This window comes from Benincasa hispida, chromosome 11, assembly GCF_027475165.1.
Source record: "Benincasa hispida cultivar pf3 chromosome 11, pf3_genome.v1.1, whole genome shotgun sequence".
NCBI classification, from domain to species: Eukaryota; Viridiplantae; Streptophyta; class Magnoliopsida; order Cucurbitales; family Cucurbitaceae; genus Benincasa; species Benincasa hispida.
Genome location: NC_143488.1, coordinates 63373333 through 63399634, shown reverse-complemented (window position 1 = coordinate 63399634; position 26302 = coordinate 63373333). Strand labels below are relative to the sequence as shown.

Sequence of the window (26302 nt, the reverse complement as noted above, 5' to 3'; positions counted from 1 at the left end):
TTTTAAAATACAAAAAAAAAAAAAATTAAAAAGGTTGATTATAATCTATTTTAATTATTATATCTAAAATAATATATTTTTGTATTTATTTACCGAACACTCTAACCTACTTTTTCAAGTTTAAGTTGGAATTTATCAAACACTCTTTTACTTCTTTTCATAGGTGATGTTTCTAAAAGCACAACTACCAACAATTATTTTAAAAGCCACAATAATCTTAAACGGAGCCTTGGAAAAGAAACATAAACAAAAACCAAAATAAAATAATAAAAGCAAGAAATGAAAAATATAAAAATAAAACCGTTAGCAAGTGGACCTTTTCATATATCTTAATTTGAAAACTAAATACTAACTGTGGTAATGGTAAATCATCTCTGAAACTAAATTCATTAGCACATCCATCTATATGAACATGCAAAATATATTAATAACACACAACTAAAAACACACCAAAAAGGAAAAGAAAACGACGCGGTTCTCCTCCTTTTTGCATGTCCAAATTATTTCCCCTCATGCAAATATATATTTTTCTAATATACAAATCTGAATCTCTCTCTCCCTTCCTTCTATATTACCATATATAAAAAGTGATTATTGTTTTCAAAGGAAAGGAAAGACTCAAATTGTATATTAATTTTTTCTCCCTTTTTCTGCTCTTCTATTCTGGTCCACTCGAACTGTTGTCAAACGGCGGTTTTAGCACCGTCTGGCGGTAGTTTCTTTTTGGGCATTGAAGTAGACGACAGCAACGGGGAGACCCAGATCGTTGTCGGTAGCAAAGGCTCGGGTGTTGAATTGATCCCTTGAAGAGGGTGGATTCACTGATTGTCTTCGTTTCTGCTTGAATAGAACAAAAACAAACCTGTGGATTCCTATGTTTGGTGTTGGAATCTCGTAACTTACTATCTCTCTGCCTGTCGTTCATTCATTTACAAAATTTATTGGTTTTAATATTGTAGCTTAATAGTTAAGATATATTTATATTGATCGTCAATAAAAAGTTATAAGTTTATTCTCTTTCTTATTATAAGAAAAATCTGCTTAATTAAGAAGGAAAATGATGGAAAAGGATGGTGCTCTGCCCATTTCTAACTTGTATGTAAAAATTTCAGTTTCTTTTAATCTTTAATTGATCTATTAAAAATATTTAGAAAATTAGGAAATAAAATTTCAGTTTCTTTTAATCTTTAATTGGAGATTTTTTTTTTTTTAAATCTTACGTTTTTCCCCAATAAAACTCAAGAAGAAAGGGCAATATCACCATCAGTCAACTTGACACAAATCTTATGTTATTAACCTAGATGTTTGATCTCAATAATAATAAAAAAAAAAAAAAAAAAAAGAATCAAGGAGGGAGTTTTCTTTAAAAAAAAAATTTATATAGAAAATACTTGAGTGTTATCTAAGTTGCACAAGCAATTGTCCAAAAAATTTTCGTGTAGCAAGTTGTTTTTTTTAAAATGACTTTTTCTTTATAATTTTTTTTATACACTAAAAGGAATGTGAAGCATGAATTTGGGTTGCACCTAATAATTTCTCTTAAAGGTGGTCTAAACCAAAGCTAAGAAGGAAAGGAAATAGACAATATATGTATATATTTAAAAAGTTTTTCTTCTAATCTCCCCGCTAGAAACTTTTTTATTTTTTTATTTTGAATATATATATTTGGTAGGAGTTACCGAATGTGGTGTCTGTAGTGCCAGGGATATCTATTACGATCCTGCAATAGAGGTTTCACAATTAAAACTATTTAGGGTCTATTTGGTAGAGAATTTGAAAACAAAAATTTGAAACAAGGGATTAAATAAAAACAAAGTTGTATTTCATGTTTTTAGATATGTGTTTGGTAGCCGAATTTAGAAATTGAATTATAATATAAACAATTGTAAACTAGTTATAGTTACTAAATTTTAGTTGACAATAAATTATTATTAATTTATTTATGAATATATTTTATACTAAAAAATTGTATAATTATTATTTTGCAATATTATAATTTAAAATTGAAATTTTGGTCCCTGTGGTTTAGAGTAAATTAAAATTTAAGTCTTATTGTTTATAATTATAATTTACCCCCTATGGTTTGATAAAAGCTTCCTAATGAATAGTTCATATGGTAGGAGCTATTTAAGAGGATTTAAAAAGCCATATGAACTATTAAACTGTAGGAACTAAATTCTAAATCTTAAAATCATATGGACTAACTTTTAACTTGATCCAAATCATAGGGACGAAACTTGAAACTTAACCTAATTTACTTTAGAATACATTACATAATATATTTTTAATTTTTTTAAAAAAATTGAATTAGGTTTATAACATGGCATTTTATATTTCTAAATGTTTTTATCTTTATCTAATATAATTTTGCATTTAAAATTTTAAATTTCAAATTATGGATACAAAGAAAACATAAAAATATTTCTTTTAGAATTTGCAGTGTTTGGATCACATAATCTCAAAAAAAATTTCAAAAATAAAATTTGGGTTGTCTGTCAAACATATATTCGCTGAACTCAACCAATCTGAAAGCATAAAACAAAATCTAAATTGCGAAAGTTTTCCTTAGTTACTTTTGATTATGTTTTCAGATGCAAAAGTTAAAAAATAATAAGTAAATAAACAAATAAATAAGAAACCAAGATGGGAGTTTTTCTCCTCCTTTTTCTTTTTTCCTCTCTTACTTTTATTAATTAAAAAAATATTTTCCTATTGATTTGTTCTTATAATTTTTTTTTAGAAATTTTCATGGATATAGATATTTTTCGGTATTTTAACCTATTTTAATAAGTTTGTACTATCTACTTCGAGGTTAAAAGTTAGATTCTTCTATCTAAATATTGTAATAAAACAAAAACAATTTTAAGAGGTTCTTTGACTAGTGGAAAAGATACTTATATTAACATTCCTTAAAATTGAAAGTTACATTTGTTTAACTTAAAAAATGCTAATAAGGAGAACATGTTGACAAATATACCCTCAATTAAGATATTGCAAATAAGGAGTATAATCGAGTAATTATGCTTTTAGTGAATGCAGAATAAATTATACAAGTAAGTAAATAAATACTATATTGCAGTTTATGAGAAATAAAGGGGATCTTCCAATTGTCAAAATACATGTATTTCTTTTCTCTATAAAAGAAGATTTTTTAATTTTAATAAATGTAAGAGGCAAATATTAGATTATTTTCAATGTTTTCTTCCAAAAATAAACTAAAAATATAACCAAATGAAACCCAAATAAGACCAAAAAAAATTTAGGCAAGATAAAAATGAAAGAAAAATCTGCAAAATTAGCCAAAATCCTAAATACATTCATAATCCAGTAACGACAAATATTACATCGATTCTCACATTATTATTCTTGAAAATCAAATTTGATTAGACGCTGGAGGTTCAAATTCCCATACTCCATATTGTACTCCAAAAACTAAAAGTCAAATTTAATTTGGTTGGTTTCACATGCACATGCAATATGTAATATAACTTCATCACACATATATATAGCCTTGAAACTTAAATCTTAAAATCATGGCATGATTCATGAAGAATTGGACACGTGATGAGCATGTAGCATGAAGTAGATGGAGTTTGTGGAAGCATACATGCTTGACACGTGGCAAAGAGAGAAATGAATTGATGATTGTTATGGAATGGAAAATTGTGAAGAATATTTTGAGAGATATGATGATTGTATGGAATGTAAAATTATTAAGAATGATGAATATATTCGTATTGATGAGACAATAGTTTAATATAATAGATATGTTTGAAATAATGATGAAAACTTTTGGCAAATCGAAATATAATAAAAGAAGACTAAAGTAGTTGTTGAAATTATAAAATTTGGTAAAGAAAATTTGATGTAAATAAAGTAGTTATTGGAAATATTAAAATACTAGGAACTTACTTGAATTTTGTTGGAGAAATGAAGAACTCTTTATTTTATTTCACAGAGTACAAATTCTCTTGTTTTTCTCTCAAGGCAAAGACTCAAAAGATTCGGAGAAAAAACTTATCTCCATATATATATATATATACGTAATGGTAAATTTAGTCTTTTTTTTCTTTTTGAACTTAAAAACTAATAAAGGTCTAACCAATAATTAAAAATAAAACTATTTAAGAAGAAAATGACAATATTAAGTTCAATCACATACCTCTTATTAAGGGGAAAAACCATATGGCAATTTGTTTCTTATTCTTTTTAAAAAAATTGTTCAACATGCAAGACAGAAATTTGAATATCTAAACTTTTTTTTAATGATATAATTGATGCTTATACTTAAATTGATAGACCAAACAACTCAAAATCTTAATTTTTCTTTTCTTCAACATGCAGAACGAGAGACTCGAATCTTAAATAAATCATTTATTCGTCCCGTAACGAGTAAAGGGAGAAGCAATTTGGTCAATCATAATCTTGAAGAAAAGGGGAAAAAAAACCAAACCAGAGTAAAGAAAGATCTCAAGTTGCCTCTATGGATTGCAACCCGGGGAAATCGGTTTCTAATTTTTGCAACGTATTTTCAATAAATTTTTAGGATTGTTTGGATTGACTAGAGAAAAATATTAAAAAGTTCATTTTTTATTTAAACACTTTTGATAAGAACTAGTTAAAATACACTTTAAAAACTATTTTGATTGGTTGCCAAACACTTCAAATTTTTTCAAAATGATTAGTTGTAAAATTAAATAATTGAAAGGTTAAACTAATCACACCCTTGAATTTTCTTTTGAAATGTATTATAAATATAAAAGATCAATTTTCAATGTTTAATTTCAAAATATTGTTTTCATGAAAATTTTTACATTTTTAATTAAAAATTTCAGAAAACATAAACACAAGGAATGGTTCCTTATCCTATTTTTTTTTTCCCAATAGAATAACGATAGTATGAACACTATGCCAATTGAGCTATGCTTTGTTGGCTAACAAATGCAATTTTTCAACTTTACTAAAGCTACATTTAACGTTAGCCGTGTCAAAAAACTATTTGGAAAAAATCTCAACCGTTTGCTAAAAACTAATTTACTGTTAAAAAACACTTTTTAAAACCCGTTAATTTTACGTTGACTTTAAAAGCAGTATCCTTCTAGCTTTTAGATTCTCCTAAAATTAGTTAGAATTTTTAATTAATATTTAGTTTCAATTCTATACTTTAAAAAGAACCTTTATTTTATATATTTAACTATTTCTCACCCAATCAAATCTATTTTCTATATTTTATGAGTTAAATACATCATTTTTTGAAAAAAAAGTACACCATATTCATTTTATTTTAAAATAAAGCTATTTTCCTTAATATTTAAAAATTAATCTATAAAAGATATAATTTATCATACTAAACAATTATTTAAAAGTTTAAATTACAAAAAAAAATTAAAAAGGTTTATTATAAGTCTATTTTAATTATTATATCTAAAATAATATATTTTTGTATTTATTTACCGAACACTCTAACCTACTTTTTCAAGTTTAAGCTGGAATTTACCAAACACTCTTTTACTTCTTTTCACAGCTGATGTTTCTAAAAGCACAACTACCAACAATTATTTTAAAAGCTACAATAATCTTAAACGGAGCCTTGAAAAAGAAACATAAACAAAAACAAAAATAAAATAAAAAAAGTAGGAAATGAAAAATATAAAAATAAAACCGTTAGCAAGTGGACCTTTTCATATATCTTAATTTGAAAACTAAATACTAACTATGGTAATGGTAAATCATCTTTGAAACTAAATTCATTAGCACATCCATCTATATGAACATGCAAAATACATTAATAACACACAACTAAAAGCACACCAAATAGGAAAAGAAAACTACACGGTTTTCCTCCTTTTTACATGTCCAAATTATTTCCCCTCATGCAAATATATATTTTTCTAATATACAAATCTGAACCTTTCTCTCCCTTCCTTCTATATCACCATATATAAAAAGTGATTATTATTTTCAAGGGAAAAGAAAGACTCAGATTGTGTATTAATTTTTTTTCCCTTTTTCTCCTCTTCTATTTTGGTCTACTCGAACTGTTGCCAAACGGTGGTTTTAGCGCCGTCTGGCGGCAGTTTCTTTTTGGGTATTGAAGTAGACGGCAGAAATGGGGAGACCCAGATCGTTGTCGGTGGCAAAGGCTCGGGTGTTGAATTGATCCCTTGAAGAGGGTGGATTCACTGATTGTCTTCGTTTCTGTTTGAATAGAACAAAAACAAACCTGTGTATTCCTATGTTTGGTGTTGGAATCTCGTAGCTTACTATCTCTCTCCCCGTGTTTCATTCATTTACAAAATTTATTGGTTTTAATATTGTAGTTTAATAGTTAAGATATATTTATATTGATCTTCAATAAAAAGTTATAAGTTTATTCTCTTTCTCATTATAAGAAAAATCTGCTTAATTAAGAAGGAAAAGGATGGTGCTCTGCCCATTTCTAACTTGTATGTAAAAATTTCAGTTTCTTTTAATCTTTAATTGGAGATTTTTTTAAAAAAAATCTTACGTTCCCCCACCCCCCCACAAAACTGAAGAAGAAAGGGCAATATCACCATAAGTCAACTTGACACAAATCTTATGTTATTATCCAAGATGTTTGATCTCGATAATAATATTAAAAAAAAAAAAAAAGAATCCAAGGAGGGAGTTTTCTTTAAAAAAAAATTTATATAGAAAATACTTGAGTGTTATCTAACCTGCACAGGCAATTGTCTAAAAAATTTTCATGTAGCAAGTTGTTTTTTTGAAAATGATTTTTTCTTTATAAATTTTTTTTATACACAAAAAGGAATGTGAAGCGTGAAATTAGGTTGCACCTAATAATTTCTCTTAAAGGTGGTCTAAACCAAAGCTAAGAAGAAAAGGAAATAGACAATATATTTATATATTTAAAAAGTTTTTCTTCTAATCTCCCCGCTAGAAAGTTTTTTATTTTTTTATTTTTTACTTTTTATTATTATTATTATTATTTATTTTGAGAATATATAGTTGGTAGGAAAAGTTACCGAATGTGGTGTCTGTAGTGCCGGGGATATCTGTTACGATCCTGCAATAGAGGTTTCACAATTAAAACTATTTAGAGTCTATTTGGTAGAGAATTTGAAAACAAAAATTTGAAACAAGAGATTAAATAAAAACAAAGTTGTATTTCATGTTTTAGATATGTGTTTGGTAGCAGAATTTAGAAATTGAATTATAATATAAACAATTGTAAACTAGTTATAGTTACTAAATTTTAGTTGACAATAAATTATTATTAATTTATATATGAATATATTTTATGCTAAAAATTGTATAATTATTATTTTGTAATATAATATAATTTAAAATTGAAATTTTGGTCCCTGTGGTTTAGAGTAAGTTAAATTTAAGTCTTATTGTTTATAATTATAATTTACCCCCTATGGTTTGATAAAAGCTTCCTAAGGAATAGTTCATATGGTAGGAGCTATTTAAGAGGATTTAGAAAGCCATATGAACTATTAAACTGTAGGAATTAAATTCTAATTCTTAAAATCATATGAACTAACTTTTCACTTGATCCAAATCATAGGGACGAAACTTGAAACTTAACCCTAAAAACCATGGCATGAATCATGAAGACTTAAATTAATAATAATTTATTGTTAGTGTAAATGTTTAATTACTAGTGTAAATGCTCCCTTAAATAAGGATCACTTGGTCTAGGAACATCTGGGTTAGTCATAATCTGAAATAATAATAATAATAATAATAATAAATCAAGTAATGAAAACATTAAGAGATATTTAGATAAAACACAACTCTAGTGTATTTTTTATAGTTCAAAAGAAGGAACAACATCACAAATATGAAGAAGAGAATTCAAAACCTACAATTTCTTAAGAAAATATCGATGTTGTAAGCATTAAACAAATTAATGAGAGAAAAATTATATTGGAGATTTGCAAAAATAGAAAAATAAGGAAAATTGTTTATACAAAGTAACAAAATTTTAATATTCTTTTATAGAGACTGATAGAAGTTCATTAGTATGTATCAGTAATAGAAATTGATAGAAGTTTATCACTGATAGATGCTGATATACATACTAAACTATGTCTAGTGAAAAAAGTTGTGGTAAATTTAATCTTTTTTTTCTTTGTGAGCTTGAAAACTAGTATAACTCTAACAAATAATCAAAAAGGGAAATTCTTATAAATAGAAAAATCTAAAAATTATTTACATTTTTTATTATTTTTCAAAAAAATTATTCAACATGCAAGACATAAATTTGAATATCTAAACCTTTTTTTATTGATATAATTAATATTTATATTTAGGTTGATAGACCAAACAATTCGAAATCTTAATTTTTCTTTTCTTCAGCATGCAGAGCGAGCTAGAGACTCGAACCTCAAATAAATCATTGATTCATATCCGTAACGAGTAAAGAAAGAAGCAATTGGGCCAGTCAATTCAAAAAGCAACTCTCCTCCCTGAATTAGGGTTGTTTTTTCCCTTTTCTTTTTCTTTATGTGCTTTAGAAAGCTCAAGCTTTGGTGTTGGTATTTAGAAGGTTCATTTAATAGATATAGATGTTGCTTGGCGTTTCTTGGCAATAAAGTGAATGTTTCTAGAGGCACTACTTAAAAAAAAAAAAAAAAAAAAAAAAAAAAAAAAAAAAAAAAAAAAATCTCACATCTCTGTCACATCAAGATAGTTTGTTTTATTAAATTTGAGACCACATCTCTCTCAAAAATAAGGTTATAAGCATTGACTGCCCTTTTGGAACTTGTTCTTGATTGGTTGTAATTATTCATTTTAAAGCATAAATTGAGTTATTCTTTATGTAGGAGAAAAAAAAATCATATAGCACTGTTACCATTTCAGCTCACCTATTTATTTATTATTTTTTATTTAGTGTCAATACTTTTGAGACTTGTGGCCTGTCACTGAATTTTAGGTTTGTCTTATGTTTATTTGGTCTATGAATTATTATTTTTGGTATCTAAAAAAACTTTGAACTTTAAAAAGTATTTAAAATAGGCTTTGTTCTTTCAATATTTTATATATCTAATAGATCTCTGAATTTTTTATTTATATTTTGAAGGATTTTATATTTTAAAAATCCTCATATATACTAGTTAGATGTAAAATTAAAAATTTAATGTCCTATTAGACATAAAATTTAATTTAATGTTAAATAGATTAGTTAATTTTTAAGAATTTTAAATATGTCATAGACCTTTCGATACAAGACTGAAAGTGAACTTGGTAGACACAAAATTGAAAGTTTAACAACTCATTAGATTTTTTTTTAACTTCATAAAATTATTAGACACAAACAATAACAAAAGTAATTAGGGACTAAATTGGAAAAATGCTTCTTAAAGAAATTAGAAATAAAAATTTCTAAGGACTTGTATGGATTGGCTAGGGAAAAAACTATTTTTCAAAAAATTCAATTTTATTTTATCTCTTTTGATAAAAACGGTTTAAAATGTACTTTGAAATTGCTTCAAAATCTATTTTAAAGGGTTGTCAAACACTTCAATTTTTTTCAAAAGGATTTATTTTCAAAATTAAATACTTGAAAAGTTGAACTAAATATACTCTAAATTAATGATTAAAGTGTTTTCAGTATAGATCTTGACTATGTTCTCACATTAACAAAATATTTATTTTTGTAAAAAACAATCTCAATAAATAAAAAGTACTTTAAAATATTGCCTTATTCTAAACATTATTATTATCGAATAAAAGTTAGTGAGGTTGATATGAATACAGTTCAACTAGTATGAATTTGTACTATCAATCTCGAGTAGCCGAAAATCTTCTAAAGAAAAAAAAATCATATTTGTAATTAATAGAATCATTTGAAAAAAAATACTTAAATTGAAAGGTATTTTGGATACACCTCTTTAAGATGTACTTTAAACTTAGAAGGTATTTTGAACACATCTCTTTAAGATGTACTTTAATCACACTTGGGTTTGAATTTTTTTAAAGATTAGATCCAAATTTTTTCTTCCCTTTTTGGTTATTGTATGGGTCATCTTAAGGCCCGTTTGTATTGGCTTGGGAATTTTTTTTTTCAATAAAAAACCATTTTTATATAAACACTTTTGATAAAAACTTATTAAAATACACTTGAAAAACTGTTTAGAGTGGTTGTCAAATACTCTAATTTCTATTAAAATGACGTATTTTTTAAATTAAATACTTGAAAATGTATTCCAAACACACCCTTAGCTACCTTGAAAAACACTTTTGAAATCGTGATCAATTTTTCTGAAAACAACCATAGGTTATTTTTTTAATATAATATATTATGATGGACATCAAACCTCTAATCTTGAGTATGAGTTGAACTATGCTCATTTATAACTATAGATGATTATTTTTCTACTTTCACAAAATCTCTCACGATATATTTTTGAATTAATATACTTTTTAGGTCATAAAATGCGCTCTTAAAATTATTTTCCCTCTTAAAAAAGTTCATGAAAATGAGAAGGCAATACATTCAATGCACAAAGAAAAAAGTCAAAAGAAAACATGTCATTTTAGAAAAATGTTAGGGTCATTTTCCAAAAGAACTTTGGTTATAAATTGAGCATTAAGTTCCTCTTAATAGGTCGAAAATCCCGTAATCTCTCGAGTTTGTTGAGAATTTCTTCAATTCCGTCCATCTGATGGTAATAATACTTCCTCTAAGTGTAGGAAATTTTTTGGCAAAACAGTTCTCTTCTTCGCAAGGCCTATTTATACTTGGACTTGCATGTAGGCTTATCTTAATTAAACGCCGCTTGACATATTAATCCTCAGTTCAACATATCTAAGGCTGCCACATAACCCATTTATTAATTAATTAAGCTCAATCTCCAGCTTGACTCCGTCGCATGGGCTTGCGGCCACTTAAGTCTTTTCTTGGTCATTGCATAATCCTACTCAGCGTCGCACCCTCTGGACGTCACCTTCGACGCATATGTCCACAATCACCTCGTTTGCCAATTCAGCTCTTACCATTTGTATATGAGGTTGGTCGCATACTTCCCCTATACCAACCTCGACTTTTCCTCCTCATTCAAGAGCCATCTTACTTCCTCCATGGTCTTCCACATACCACATAGCTATACTTTTCCATAATGTCCCCTTCTTGGACATCTGGTCGCATAATTCAACAAAACTACCTACATAGCGTGTCATAACTCCAAATGCATAAAATTCTCTACTTTCCTTTAAGTGTTAACTTCTCTCTACTTCACTCGAGAACTTGAAATTCCACACTTAGCACATTTTCCTGCCCTCTAAGTACTCCAGAGTATAGCTTCCGAACACTTAGAATATTTTCCCTAATTCAATCATACGTACACATACATTGAGCTTCCCACACACTTCAAATAACACAAAAATTATAAGTACATACTTCCAAGAGCATAATTACATAATTAAGAGGACTTAAACATAATTAGCTAGTAAAACAAGTTTAGGGATTTACAAATTATGCCTTTAATGAATGAAGAATAAATTTTACAAGGTAAGTAAATAAATACTATATTGCAGTTATGAGAAATGGAGGGGATCTTCCAACTATTAAAATACTTATATTTCTTTTCTCTATAGAAGATCTTTTAATTTTAACACACGCAAGAGGCAAATCTTAGATTATTTTCAATGTTTTCTTCCAAAAATTACCTTAAAAAAATTACTAAATGAAACCTAAATCAGACAAAAAAAATTTTAGGCAAAATGAAAATGAAAGAAAATTCTGCATAATTAGCCAAAATCCAAAATACTTTCATAATCCAATAACGATGAGTATTATATCGACTTCCGCATTATCATTATACAAAATCAAATTTGATTGGGCGTGGGAGGTTCAAACTTCCGTACTCCCTATTGTACTCTAATAAAAAGTTCAAATTTAGTTTGGTTGTTTTCACATACACATGCAATATATGCAATATAATTCATCACAGACTTATATATAACCTTAAAAAAAATCAACTCATATGTAAATGTTTAATTACCATTGTAAATGCTCCCTTAAATAAGGATCACTTTGACCAGGCGTTGGGATTAGTGCCCTAAATCTCGCAAGTCCTGTAGTTTATAACTGTAATGTACAAACAATTTATTTATTTAATAAAATACGAGGTATTTTATTGGACATTTAATAGCATTAACCCATCAAATCAATAAATTAACGTCAAAGGTTATCTTCTGTAGCTTAAATATGTATGTAGAGACATACATGTGAATCATGTTTAAGTGATAACCTAAATGGTCTGTAGTAGATGGATAAGATTAGATACCTTATACTGGTGACACTACAAATGCGCCCCTTTTTGTAGATGTTACGATTATTTTAAAGTTCTACAAATGATCTGATCTTGATCATTCATATAGAGACATGTAAGAGGCAGTGTTCTATACAAAAGGGTTTGTATAAGACCAGACCACGAAATGAATAGTCTCATTATATAAATTCGTTAATAATAGAGACTTATATTTCACCAAGATGACCATAGGTGACATGACCTAAATCCTTAGTGAGTTGTGAATTCCTATATATGAAGGCGGTCCTTTGATTTGCATGGGTGAGAGTGGACAAATTACCGACTCAATATGCTTACCATTTCGATGATTCATTTGATGAGGGAGCTTGAAACACAGCTACACAAGACGAAATTTACTCCTTCCCTATTGTCGGGGTAAGTAGATAAATTACTCCCTTGAGGGCTGATTCCCAAGGTTGAACAATGTGACGCCACACCCTCTTGGCCTGAGATGGGTTTGGTCATAATTAGACTATGACTTATTGTTCATTAAAGGAATCGGTGGTACTTAAGGAGTTAGATGTAACTATATGGGCAAAACAATAATTTTGGTCCAGTTATACTTACGAGCAATTTGTGAAGAGTCATCGCGCTATTGACTGGATATATCCAATGGACACAGAAATATATCTGTATTGCGAAGAGTGCAGTTGTCGGTCTTTAGTGGAGTAACCGACAGTTAATGGATATTGAGTAATTTAATTTAAGGAGTTTAATTAATTATTCAAGTGCCATTGAAGCTTCAATCTATAGGTCCATAAGATCCCCTCCGTAGCTTAACTAGGATAACTAAGAATCAATTTAATTTTGAATTGCTCAAAATTATCTGAGCGAGTTAATTATATATGATACAATTAATATAAGGTATTAAGTTTATTTGAGATGAAATAAATATTTGAATATGATTCAGATATTGATTATATGGATTGGATTCATATAATCAACTTTAATATAAATTATTAATACATAAATTATTGAGAGAAAATACAAACTATAAATTATATTATATTTGATAGAATATAAAGTATAGATTATGTGTTATATTTGATATAACATGTAGTTATATAATAGATTAGTTATTATATTATTATTTAAATTAAAATTTATTTTAATTTAAAATTAAACTAGGGAGTTATTAAATAACTTCCCTCATCTATTTCTCTCTAAAATAATGTGTGGTTATGGGAAGTTACCAGAGATCAAATTTTTCCATCTTCTTCCCTTTGCTTCTTATATAGAGAACTCGATGATTTTTTCCAGTAGCACACAGAAGATCTCCCCCCAGAAAATTTTCTAATCTCTATCTTCTCACTCACTCTCAAAATTAAATACCATAGAGCCCACATAACTCCTATGATTCTTAAGCCCTTAGGAGAATAACAAGGTTTCTTATGATCGTGTCTAGCCCTTTCGGTTTTGGGTTGCTGTTTTTTTTTGTGATCAACGGGAGAACTTTAAATATGCTCAACGTCGATAAATTAACTACTGATAATTACATCACTTGGAAAATGTAACGACCCAGATTTGTACGCATACAGGAAATTAAATGTCAAATATTAAGAAGGACGAAATTTTATTTAAAAGGGTGGAAATTTATAATGAAAAAAAAATGAATAATTGGAAATTAGAAATTTATTGGATTAGTTGGAAATTTATTCATTATCCAAAAATAATGAATGAGGGAGCACAATCAGGGAGGATTAATTGGAAGTTGAACGCTAGCTAATTTAGGAGACAACGGGCAGTAGATAACTTTTGTTTAGACACTACTCATTGGAAGAATTGGAGGTGAATGCCCATATACTCTTAAAATTTGAAAGAGTTAAAAAGAGGAAGTGGAATCCATAAGTAGTGAAGGCAACCACGCATGAAAACTAGCGAGATTGGAGAGAACATTGGAGAGAGCGAGAGTAAAGAGAGCGAGATTCTTAGCGAGACAGTAGAAAAGAGCGGGAATAGGAGCGGGAGCGAGAGCGAAAGCGAGAGCAAGAGTGGGAGCGGGAGCGAGAGCCAAACCAGCGAGAAAGATGGAGAGAGCGAGATTTTGAGAACAAAGAGAGCGAGATTTGGACAGGAGCGTGGATTATGCGTTGAATTTGGCCACAATCTTATAGACTATACATAGAAAAACCCTAAAATTGAATACAAACAAAGAATGATGACGTAAGGGCAAACGTTAGCCAAGATTAGGTGTCTTATTGAGAGGAATCCTTAAACCCTCAGTAATTCTAAAGAAGCCACTTGTAGGATGATTTGTCACACTGAGAAGCTGAAAACTACTATAAATAGGACCCTTTGCCGAAGATTTAACCCATTCTCAAACAAATCTCAGTAACAAAGAATTATGTGAAAGAGTAAGTATGAGTGAGGAAGTTCTATGAGGCTAAAAGAGAAAAAGTTCAGGTAAAGTGCTGCCAAAATTTTCTTTTAGTTTAAAAAGGTAAAGCTCTACTGATCAAATCATAAAGAATAATAAGGAATAATTATATCACCGTCAAGGTAAGTAGTTTATCTCACCCTCTCTTTAAATGTTCTATGGTAGTGTACCGTTATTATGTTGAATAGTTATGTTCATTGTTATATTGCATTACATGTTTAGAACACGTTTCTCTACAAGGGACCCCATGCATGATTTTTGTTCACGATTACGTTAAAATCAAGTTTTAATTAGGTGTAAGTTATGCTTCTAGTCTAATTTTATGTTTATGTTAATGGTTGATGTTGGATGCGACTCTGGCCCTACTGTTTGCATGACCCGCTAATCATCAGATGGGTTAGTTTCCGCTTAAGTCTTCATCTTCTTATCAGGGCGGAGAAATTTATGGGCTGGCAGGGTATGTATGGTTGCACCCCTCTAGTCTAATCTTATGTTTATGTTAATGGTTGATGTTTGATGCGACTCTGGCCCTACTGACTGCATGACCTGCTAATCATCAGATGGGTTAGTTTTCGCTAAGTCCTCATCTTCCTATCAGGGCGGAGAAATTTATGGGCTGGCAGGGTATGTATGGTTGCACCCCTCTAGTCCAATATTACGTTTATGCTAATGGTTGATGTTGGATGCGACTCTGGCCCTACTGACTGCATAACCCGCTAATCATCAGATGGGTTAGTTTTCGCTTAAGTCCTCATCTTCCTATCAGGGCGGAGAGATTTATGTTGGAAGCATAACCGACCGCCATATGTGATTATACGTTTTTGGTCCCGAGCATATGTTTTCATGACATGTTGCTTGTGATTGTGCATTTGGTCACTACCCTACGTGAGAACTATTTACTGGGTATATTATATACTCATCCTATATTTTTACATTCTTTGTAGGTAAGGATACAGCGTAGATGGTAGAATTGGACGTCGCTCAAATGGCCAACCATCAAACTCACTATCATAGGCATATGCATTTTATACCACCACGCAAATGTTTTATGGATCCTGGTGTTTTGATAAATAAACTTTTTATATAACTTTTCTATCTAATTAATAAAAATTTAGATATATTCTTTGAAATTTTCACCAAAACTCATTTCATGATAGAAAAGTCTAAGTATGCATGTCGTAGCGGTCGGATCATAATGTGTAAGGATCCGGTCGTTAAAGAAAAACACAACCAATATAGTTTTGATCATCAATGGCTTAAGATTTTTCCTGTGGAGGAATGTTCTTCAATCCTAGCTCAAAATGCCACTTGAAATGTTCGGGAAGCATACGAACGTTGGGTACGGGTAAATGAAAAGGTTCGACCATCTATCTTGGCAAGCTTTTCTAGAGTTTTGGCAAGGAAGCATGAGCCTATGCTCACTGCTTGTGAGATCATAGAGTCCCTGCAAGGATTTCTTGGACAACCGTCCGCTCAAATAAGGCATAACGCTCTTAAATTCATCTTTGATGCCTGTATGCAAGAAGGGCCTCTATTTGTGAATAAATTTTCAACATGGCGGTCCAATTTAATGTGGTTGAGATGAACAAGTTTGTTATTAATGAGGCCAGTCAAGTTAGCTTCATCTTGGAAACATTACCTGAAAGTTTCCTATAGTTCCTTAGCAATGCTGTTATGAACAGAATTGGCTACATCCTAACCACTTAGCTCAATGAGCTGTAGACTTTCCAATCCTTGATGAAAGTCAAGGAGAAGAAGGGTGAGGCAAATGTTGTCTCATCCTCCAAAAAGTTCTTCAGAGGTTCGACCTCTGGAACTAAGTATGTACCTTCCTCTTTAGGCATCAAAAAATGGAAATAGAAGAAAGGTGGAAAGGGGAAAGCTAACCTACCAGCTGCTCTCCAAAAAGGCAAGAAGGTCAAGGCTGCAAAGGGAATTTGTTGCCATTACAACCAAGATGGACATTGGAGAAGCAATTGTACCAAGTACTTGGCGAAATAGAAGAAGGCCAAGCAAGGTAAATAGAATTTACTTATATTGAAAACTTGCTTAGTGGGGAATGATGATTCTGCCTGGATAATAGATTTAGGTGCCACTAACCACATTTGTTCTTCATTACAAAGAATTAGTTCCTAGCAGCAATTGGAGGCTAGGGAGATGACGATGCATGTTGGAACTGGGCATGTTATCTCAACTACGGCAATGGAAGGACTTCGACTCTACTTTCAGATTTCATATATTCTAATTGATAATGTATATATGGGTCCTAGCTTGGAAAGGAACCTTATTTTCTGTAAAATGTTTGCTTGAACAGAACCAGTCTTTATCTTTTAACGTAAATAAAGTGTTTGTTTACAAAAATGGAGTATATATTTGTTCTAAAAATCTCAAAATAATCTTTATGTGCTAAGATTTTTAGCAATAAAAACTTTCCTAAATACTAAACTATTTAAAACTGCAGTAACTCAGAATAAAAGACATAAACTTTTTTCCTAAAGAACATTCCCATCTTTGGCACCTAAGATTGGGACACATAAATCTCAATAGAATTGAGAGACTGGTCAAGAATGAATTTCTAAGTGAGTTAGAAGAAAATTCTTTACCTGTATGTGAGTCATGCCCTGTAGGCAAAATGACTAAAAGATCTTTTACTGGAAAAGGTCACAGGGCCAAAGAACCCTTACAACGTGTACATTCAAACCTCTTGGTTCGATGAATGTTAAGGCAAGAAGAGGGTTTGAATATTTCATCACTTTTATTAATGATTATTCCAAATATGAGTATGTTTATTTAATGTAACATAAGTCTGAAACCCTTGAAAAGTTCAAGGAGTACAAGACTGAAGTTGAAAATGCATTAAATAAAACAATTCAAACATTTCAATTTGATCGAGATGGAGAGTATATGGATTTAAAATTCTAAGACTATTTGATTGAGCATGAAATTGTATCCCAATTCTCAGCATTTGGTACACCTCAGTAGAATGGTGTATCAAAAAGGAGAAATAGAACCCTGTTGAATATGGTTCGGTCTATGATGAGTTATTGTTTCTTACTTGACTCGTTTTGGGGTTATAAAGTACAGACAATAGCTTACATTTTGAATTGCGTTCCATCCAAAAGTGTTACTGGAACACCTTTGGAATTAAGGAATGGTCGTAAAGGTAGTTTATGCCATTTCAGGATCTGGGGTTGCTCAACAAATGTGCTTGAGGAAAATCCTAAGAAATTGGAATCTTGTTCAAAATTTTGTCTATTTGTAGGCCACTCTAAAGGAACGAGAGGTGGTCACTTCTATAATCCTGAAGATAATAAAGTGTTTGTATCGAAAAACGCTACCTTTTTAGAAGAGGACCACATAAGGAAGCATAAGCCCCGCAATAAGATAGTGTTAAAAGAACTTTCCAATGAAACTGCTAAATCTTCAAGAAGCGTTGTTGAAGAGCCCAATACCTTAACAAGAGTTGTTGAGCATTACACGATCGTTTAAAACGATCGTCTAGCAAAAGTTATGTGATCGTTTAGTAAATACTGTACGATCGTTTAGCTCGCCACTGCACGATCGTTTAGCTCGCCTAAGCTGTCATTTAGTAAATCTATATTTACTTGAAAACTCCGTGAGATTCTTTTTGCCGAGAGAAATATCAAAAAACTTTTATGAAAAACTTACTAAAATTAGGAAAACAATTTTCCTTTTAACTCACGGATACTAAGAACCACCAATAACCACCCACTTAATTGGTTATTAAAGAAAAAGAATTAATTATCCAATAATTAATAATATTATAAATATAAATGATAACCAACTTATCATACTATATTTATAACCTATAGTTTTAATATTTCATCTCACTAAACATATAAACCATAGTTCTTTTTCTATTCCATGGTACTTAATGTAAATCTCATTTACATTAATCCTTCACTAGATGTATCTCATACATCAAATCGATTATATCATATATAATCAAAATACCTCTTGTTAATTTGAACATTTCAAATCAACACCAAGAACTGAATCTCAACTGAATCCATTGAGCTATCAAGGGGACCTTATGGACCTGTAGCTCGAAGCTCCAACTGTACATGAATAACCGACTAAACTCTTTAGTCACGGGATCCACCATCCGTTAACTGCCAGATACTCCACTAAAGATCAACAACTGAACTCTCCTTACCACAGATATATTATGTGTCCATCTTAACCAATCAGCAGTGCGACAACCCTTCACAGATCGCTCGTATACAGTTGGGCCAATAACCGTTATGCACCTGTAGTTACATCTAACTCTTTAAGTACCACTGATCCCTCTAATAAACATACGTCATAGTCTTACTATGACTAAGTCCTATCTTCTAAAGAGAAGCTGTGGACACTATGTTCAAGCCCCAGAATTAGCCTTTAAGGGAGTAATCTCTCTATTTATCCCTACTTCGGGAAAGAAGTAAATTCCATCTTGTTGATTGAGTTTCCAGCTCCTAGATCAGACAGGTCCCCAGAAAGGTAGGCATGTTGAGTTGGAAATCTGGCCACTCCCACCCATACTAATCAAAGAACCGCCCTCAAAGACAGGAGTTCCCAAAACACTCAGGATTGAGGTCGTGTCAACTATGGTGGTTTAGGTGAGATATAAGTCTCTAGTATCAATGGCATTATATACAGAGTTTAGTCATTTTGTGGTCCAGGTCTTATACAAACTCTTTGTATAGGACACCCCCGCTCGCATGTCTCCCCATGAATGGTCAGGATTAACCATCTGTAGTAGTTTACAATACTTGCAAACCTCTACAAAGCAGGGTGTATCCGTAGTGTCACAAGGATCAGGTATCCCACCTTAATCTTTGTACTACAAACCTATTTAGGTTATCACTTAAGGCATGATCCACTGATATATCACATATACATGCTTAAGTTCACATAAGATAACTAAGGAGCTTTGTTTATTGGATATGAGTAAATGCCAGAATTAAATAATGTTTATTTTATTCATTAAACAATGTGTATCTTTACAAAACAACGAGACTCTGAAAGAATTAGGACACCAATCCCAATACACCCCACTAGCTTTAGGACAAGTGGGAGATTGTTGGGGTTGATGTCCTAAATCTCGTGGGCCCTGTAGTTTTTAATTGTAATATACAAACAATTTATTTATTTAATAAAATATGAGGTATTTTATTCGACATTTAGTAGATTAACCCACAAAATAAATAAACTAACATCCAAGGTTATCTTCTGTAGTTTAAATATGTATGTGGAGACATACAGGTGGATCATGTTTAAGTGATAACCTAAATGGTCTGTAGTAGATGGATAAAGTTGGATACCTTACACTAGTCACAGTATAAATCCGCCCCTCTTTGTAGATGTTACAATTATATTAAAGTTAAACAAATGATCTGATCCTGATCATTCATATAGAGACATGTGTGAGGCAGTGTCCTATACAAAAGGGTTTGTATAAGACCGGACCACGAAATGAATAGTATCATTATATAAAGTCGTTAATAGTAGAGGCTTATATTTCACCAGGATGACTATAGGTAACATAACCTAAATCCTGAGTGAGTTGTGAATTCTTGCCTATGAAGGTAGTTCTTTGATTTGCATGGGTGAAGGTGGATAGATCGCGACTCAATATGCCTACCATTTTGAGGATTCGTTTGATGAGGGAACTGGAAATACAACTACACAAGATGAAATTTACTCCTTCCCTAATGTCTAGGTAAGTAGATAAATTACTCCCTTAAGAGGTCATGCAGGGCTTGAACAATGTGGCACCACACCCTTTTTTGGCCTGAGAGGGGTTTAGTCATAATTTGACTATGACTTATTGTTGATTAGAGAGATCGGTGATACTTAAGGTATTAGATGTAACTATAGGGGCAAAACGTCAATTTTGGCCCAGTTGTACTTACGAGCAATTTGTGAAGGGTCATCGCACTGTTGACTGGTTATATCCAATGGACACAAAAATATATCTGTAGTGTGAAGAGTGTCGGTCTTTAGTGGAGTGACCGACAGTTAATGGATGTTGAGCAATTTAATTAAAGAAATTTAATTAATTAGTCAAGTATCATTGGATCTTTAATCTCCAGGTCCATAACGTACCCGCGATAGCTCAACTGGGATAATTGAGAATCCATTTAATTTTGGATTAATTTTAATTGTTCAAAATTAATTGAGAGAATTAATTATATATTATATAATTAATTATATATGATATAATTAATATAATATATTTGATACATTATTATATAAAGTTTATTTGAGAGGAAATAAATATTTTAGTGTGATTCAAATATTGGTTATATGGATTAGATTCATATAACCAAATTTAATAGAAATTTGATTTATATTAAATACTATAAATTATTGAGAGAAAATACAAACTATAAGTCATATTGTATTTGATATAATATAAACTATAGGTTATGTGTTATATTTTGATATAACATATAGTTATTATATTATTATTTAAATTTAATTTTAATTTTAATTTAAAATTAAAGGGAGGGAGCTATTAAATAACTTCCCTCCCCTATTTTCTCTCTAAAATAACGTGTGGTTATGGAAGTTAGCGTAAATCAAAATTTTCCATCTTCTTCCCTTTGCTTCTTATGCAGAGAACTCTAAGATTTTTTCTAGTAGCACACTGAAGATCTCTCCCTAGAAAGTTCCTCTCATCTCTATCTTTTCCCTCACTCCCAAAAAATAAATATCACAGAGCCCACAAAACTTCTGTGATTCTCAAGCCCTGATGAGAATACAAATGTTCCTATTATGGTGGTGTCTACCTTTTTTGGTTTCAGGTTGCTGTTTTTGTTTGTGATCAAAATGAGAATTCGTGACCAATCATGTCACAATCCGTCCCAGACTACCCTATGAGCCCGAGAAAGGGCATGACTACAACAGTTATCAACCTTTTTGTTGACATTTATTGCCTAAAAACTCTTGTGGAAATAACTCTGATACCAATGTACAAATTTAATAATCAACTGATTAAATAGGCCCATTTTATTACAACAATATAACATTTATACAACTCCAAGATTTAATTACAAGTTTACAACATCAACTGTAAAACCCTCCGGAAGTGTAACTGTGGCACGTGGTAGACCTTGACCTTAGCAGCACCCTGAAACTTCTCACCTTTCGCTACCTGGGAGGGGGGGAGGGGGGGAGGGGAACATAAAACATGGAAAACATGAGCTATAAAGCCCAGTGAGTGGTGCATTTAGATAAACAAATAACTTTGTTAATAGAAATATACTTGTGGAAAGCAATGCATAATCAACAAGAACATTACCACAAGTTCAATATTGTTTTCCAGTCAAACCGCTAGACAATCCCTAGCTCGACCGCTGGTTAAAACAATCAACCCTAGCTTGACCGCTGGTTATCACATAATAAAAAATCCCCAGCTTTACCATTGGTTATCCCTGGCATGATCCTACATTTTTCCCAGTACTTTCACATGTATACTAAGACAACAACAATTCCTGTGGAAACTTTCCCTGTACCCAATTATCCCGCCAATATGCACATCGACTATTTTTCCACTAGCTATGCTTAGGTAACTTGGCTATATTTTCCGCTGATCGTCACCGACTATCATTTCTTGCCGACCGAAGCCGACTATATTTTCCTACCAAGTACCTTTTCAAGCATGCTAACTATATATCCCAGGTACAATTTCAGTTTCCAAAACAAGCATACAAACAATATCTTAACAAGCATAGTAACAAGATAAAAATATATCCCTGATCATGCCAATTTAACATTATTTCCTATATATATTTACCTATATATAGAAATTACATCAACAATACAACAACACAATAACCACTCACCTTGGTTGGTTAGGAACTTTCCTTTCCGAAGTTCCTTAAGTTTCCTTGGTTTCCCTTTTGAACCCTAAATTCCAGATTCAAATATTAGCTTAGATTACTCATAGTTCCCGACCTTATTTTAAGATTTTTCCTTCTGCAAACATGTTCTAAAATTTCTCAGGAAGCTTACTATAAATTCTTAGCTAATAACTCCTCTTGGTTTGGCCGGAAACATCAAAACATCAAGACTGGCCCAACTTACACGATAGCTCGACCCCTCTATCTTGTCCTCACTTTCTAGCCCGATTCCTTGGAGCTTCTTCTCTAGCACCCTATCCTGAATACTAGACTCCTTTAGCTTTCAGATGGCTTTGGAATCATATCAAATGCACGAGTATTCCGGGAGAACTCCTCGTTCCAATTTGATGCTATTTCTTGTCTTTTCTGTCCGACAACATCTCCCCTCTTGGAACTTCTTGACCAATGCATGGTCTTGCTACCAACGCATGTTCTCCTTCCAATACACTCTTCTTTATGTCCTTTGAAGAGAATTGAGTGAAGTCCTTGGCCCTATTAATAGGCATCCAAGATTGCTCCCTGTTTGACAGCTCCTACTTAGCCGCATGCCCAAGTGTCTTTTCTTCACACCATCAACGCATTCTTACATCAGCGCAAGCCAAAGTGTTTTCTTCTCCTTTCACCAACGCATAGCCCTCAACTTTGCATGTATTCTTATGCATCCACCTCTTTTACTTAAGGCTTAAGAATTCCTCCTAACAAGCCACATGTTCGGATGACGTCCTTGAATGCGTCCATCCTTCATATATGTTCATCCTTCATATGCGTTTATCCAACTTCATATGCGTTCACAAACCCTCGGATGTTCAACGCATAGTATGCCATCAGTGCATAGTTGGCCATCAGTGCATAGTCTATAGTCAACGCATAGTGTAATCATCAACGCATAGTGTGCAATCAACGCATAGCAACCCTTGGTTCCCCTTGGTTTTCAACACAGCACCATCGCAACCCAACTTACTCAGTCATTGCAAGCCTTAATCATCGTAAGAGCCAACCACCATGCATCCAACCTAGCTCATTGCATAGCCCATGTCCAACGTGTCCATCGTGTAAGCCATCGTCAACCTCCAATGCATTGCAAGGTCGCACGACACCAACGTATGTCCTCATCCGGCCGCATCGACTTACCATGGCTCACTCGGCCGCATCGCCACATAGGTGCTTGGCACGACCTCTGGCGTTGACGCATAGGCGCTTGGCATGGGCGTTTGGCTTCGACGCATATGCGCTTGGCATGGGCGCTGGGCATCGACGCATACCACCCTCCCGCACTTGCCTTGCCCCGCGTCCTAGCTTACCCCATGCATCCTCGCATGCCTGCGTGCCACCCCAATGCATCACCCTCGGCTTCCTTCCTTCAACTGCATACCACCCTCTAATGCATCCATTGAGCCTAATGCGTTGGTCTCTAAGGCATGCGTCATTCCCACTTCAACTTCTCCCTTGGCCCAAGTAATCTCTCCAAGGTCTTATGGCCAACACATGGCAATGCCTAGTCCAACACTCAGTCAATTTTCATCAATTTAAGCTTAACTCAAAGATACTCAAGAAAAATCTATTCAACGCTTAGAAATTTCCTTCATTTCAACATAGGATTTAACTTTTACTTAGTTAATTTTCTTAACCACCTGCTTAAGTAGGAATAATGGAAATCTGGATTTCACAAATCAAGACAAATTCATAAAGATTCATTGGCTTCAAAAGTAAGTGTGATTAACCCTGAGTTCCTTTTGTATTGTATCTGAAGCATGTTATAAATTTTGTAAAAGTGCATAATGTAATTCTTTGAAATTTTAATTCTCTGTGAATTTAAAATTTGGACATGATTTGCGCTTCCGTATCGGAGCTTTCAGTCCTTCACGAGGAACATTTGGGTCAGTCATAATCTAGAATAAAAAACAAAGAAGAAATTAAATGAAATAATGAAAACATTGAAAGATATTTAGATAAAACATATCTCTAGATATATACATTTCGTCGTTCAAAAGAAGAAATAACGTCACAAATATGAAGATGAGAATTCGAACCTACAATTTCTTATGAAAATATCGATGTCATAAACACTAAAGAAATTGAAAAGAGAAGAAATATATATATATATATATATGTATGTATATGTATATATGTATATATATATATGTGTATATATATGTATATGTATATATATGTATATATATCTATATCTATATCTATATCTATATCTATATCTATATCTATATCTATATATATACATGTTCTGATACCATTTGGCATGAATCATTAAGAATTGGACATGTGATGAGCATGTAGCATGAAGTAGATGGAGTTTGTGGAAGCAGGCATGCTTGACACGTGGCAAAGAGAGAAATGAATTGATGATTGTTATGGAATGGGAAATTGTGAAGAATATTTTGAGAGATATGATGATTGTATAGAATGTAAAATTATTAAGAATGATGAGTATATTCGTATTGATGAGACAATAGTTTAATATAATAGATATGTTTGAAATAATGATGAAAACTTTTGGCAAATCGAAATATAATAAAAGAAGACTAAAGTAGTTGTTGAAATTATAAAATTTGGTAAAGAAAATTTGATGTAAATAAAGTAGTTATTGGAAATAATAAAATACTAGGAACGTACTTGAATTTTGTTGGAGAAATGAAGAACTCTTTATTTTATTTCACAGAGTACAAATTCTCTTGTTCTTCTCTCAAGGCAAAGACTCAAAAGATTCGGAAGAAAAACTTATCTCCATATATATATATATACACACATAACGGTAAATTTAGTCTTTTTTTTCTTTGTGAACTTAAAAACTAATAAAGGTCTAATCAATAATTAAAAATAAAACTATTTAAGAAGAAAATGACAATATTAAGTTCAATCACATACCTCTTATTAAGGGAAAAAAACCATATGGCAATTTGTTTCTTATTCTTTTTAAAAAATTGTTCAACATGCAAGACAAAATTTGAATATCTAAACTTTTTTTTTAATTATATAATTGATGCTTATACTTAGATTGATAGACCAAACAACTCAAAATCTTAATTTTTCTTTTCTTCAACATGTAGAGCGAGAGACTCGAATCTCAAATAAATCATTTATTCATCCCGTAACGAGTAAAGGGAGAAGCAATTTGGTCAATCATAATCTTGAAGAAAATGTGGAAAAAAACCAAACCAGAGTGAAGAAAGATCTCAAGTTACCTCCATGGATTACAACCCGAGGAAATCGGTGTCTAATTTTTGCAACGTATTTTCAATAAATTTTTAGGCCTGTTTGGATTGACTAGAGAAAAAAATGTTAATACAAAAAGTTCATTTTTTATATAAACTCTTTTGATAAGAACTAGTTAAAATACATTCAAAAACTATTTTGATTGGTTGCCAAACACTTCAATTTTTTTCAAAATGATTTATTTATAAAATTAAACAATTGAAATGTTAAACCAAATACACCCTTGAATTTTCTTTTGAAATGTATTGTAAATATAAAAGATCAATTTTCAATGTTTAATTTCAAAATATTGTTTTCATGTAAAATTTTTACATTTTTAATTAAAAATTTCAGAAAACATAAACACAAGGAATGGTTCCTTATCTTATTTTTTTTCTCAATAAAATACCGATAGTATGAACACTATGCCAATCGAGCTATGCTTTGTTGGCTACCAAATGCAATTTTTCAACTTTACTAAGGCTACATTTAACGTTAGCCAT

The 26302-nt window shown here is 31.4% G+C and overlaps 1 pseudogene; it reads right to left on the bottom strand.

Annotated features, from left to right (window-relative positions):
• Positions 1-696: 696 nt before the first annotated feature.
• LOC150032804 (protein CENTRORADIALIS-like) lies at positions 697-26302 on the bottom strand (annotated as a pseudogene).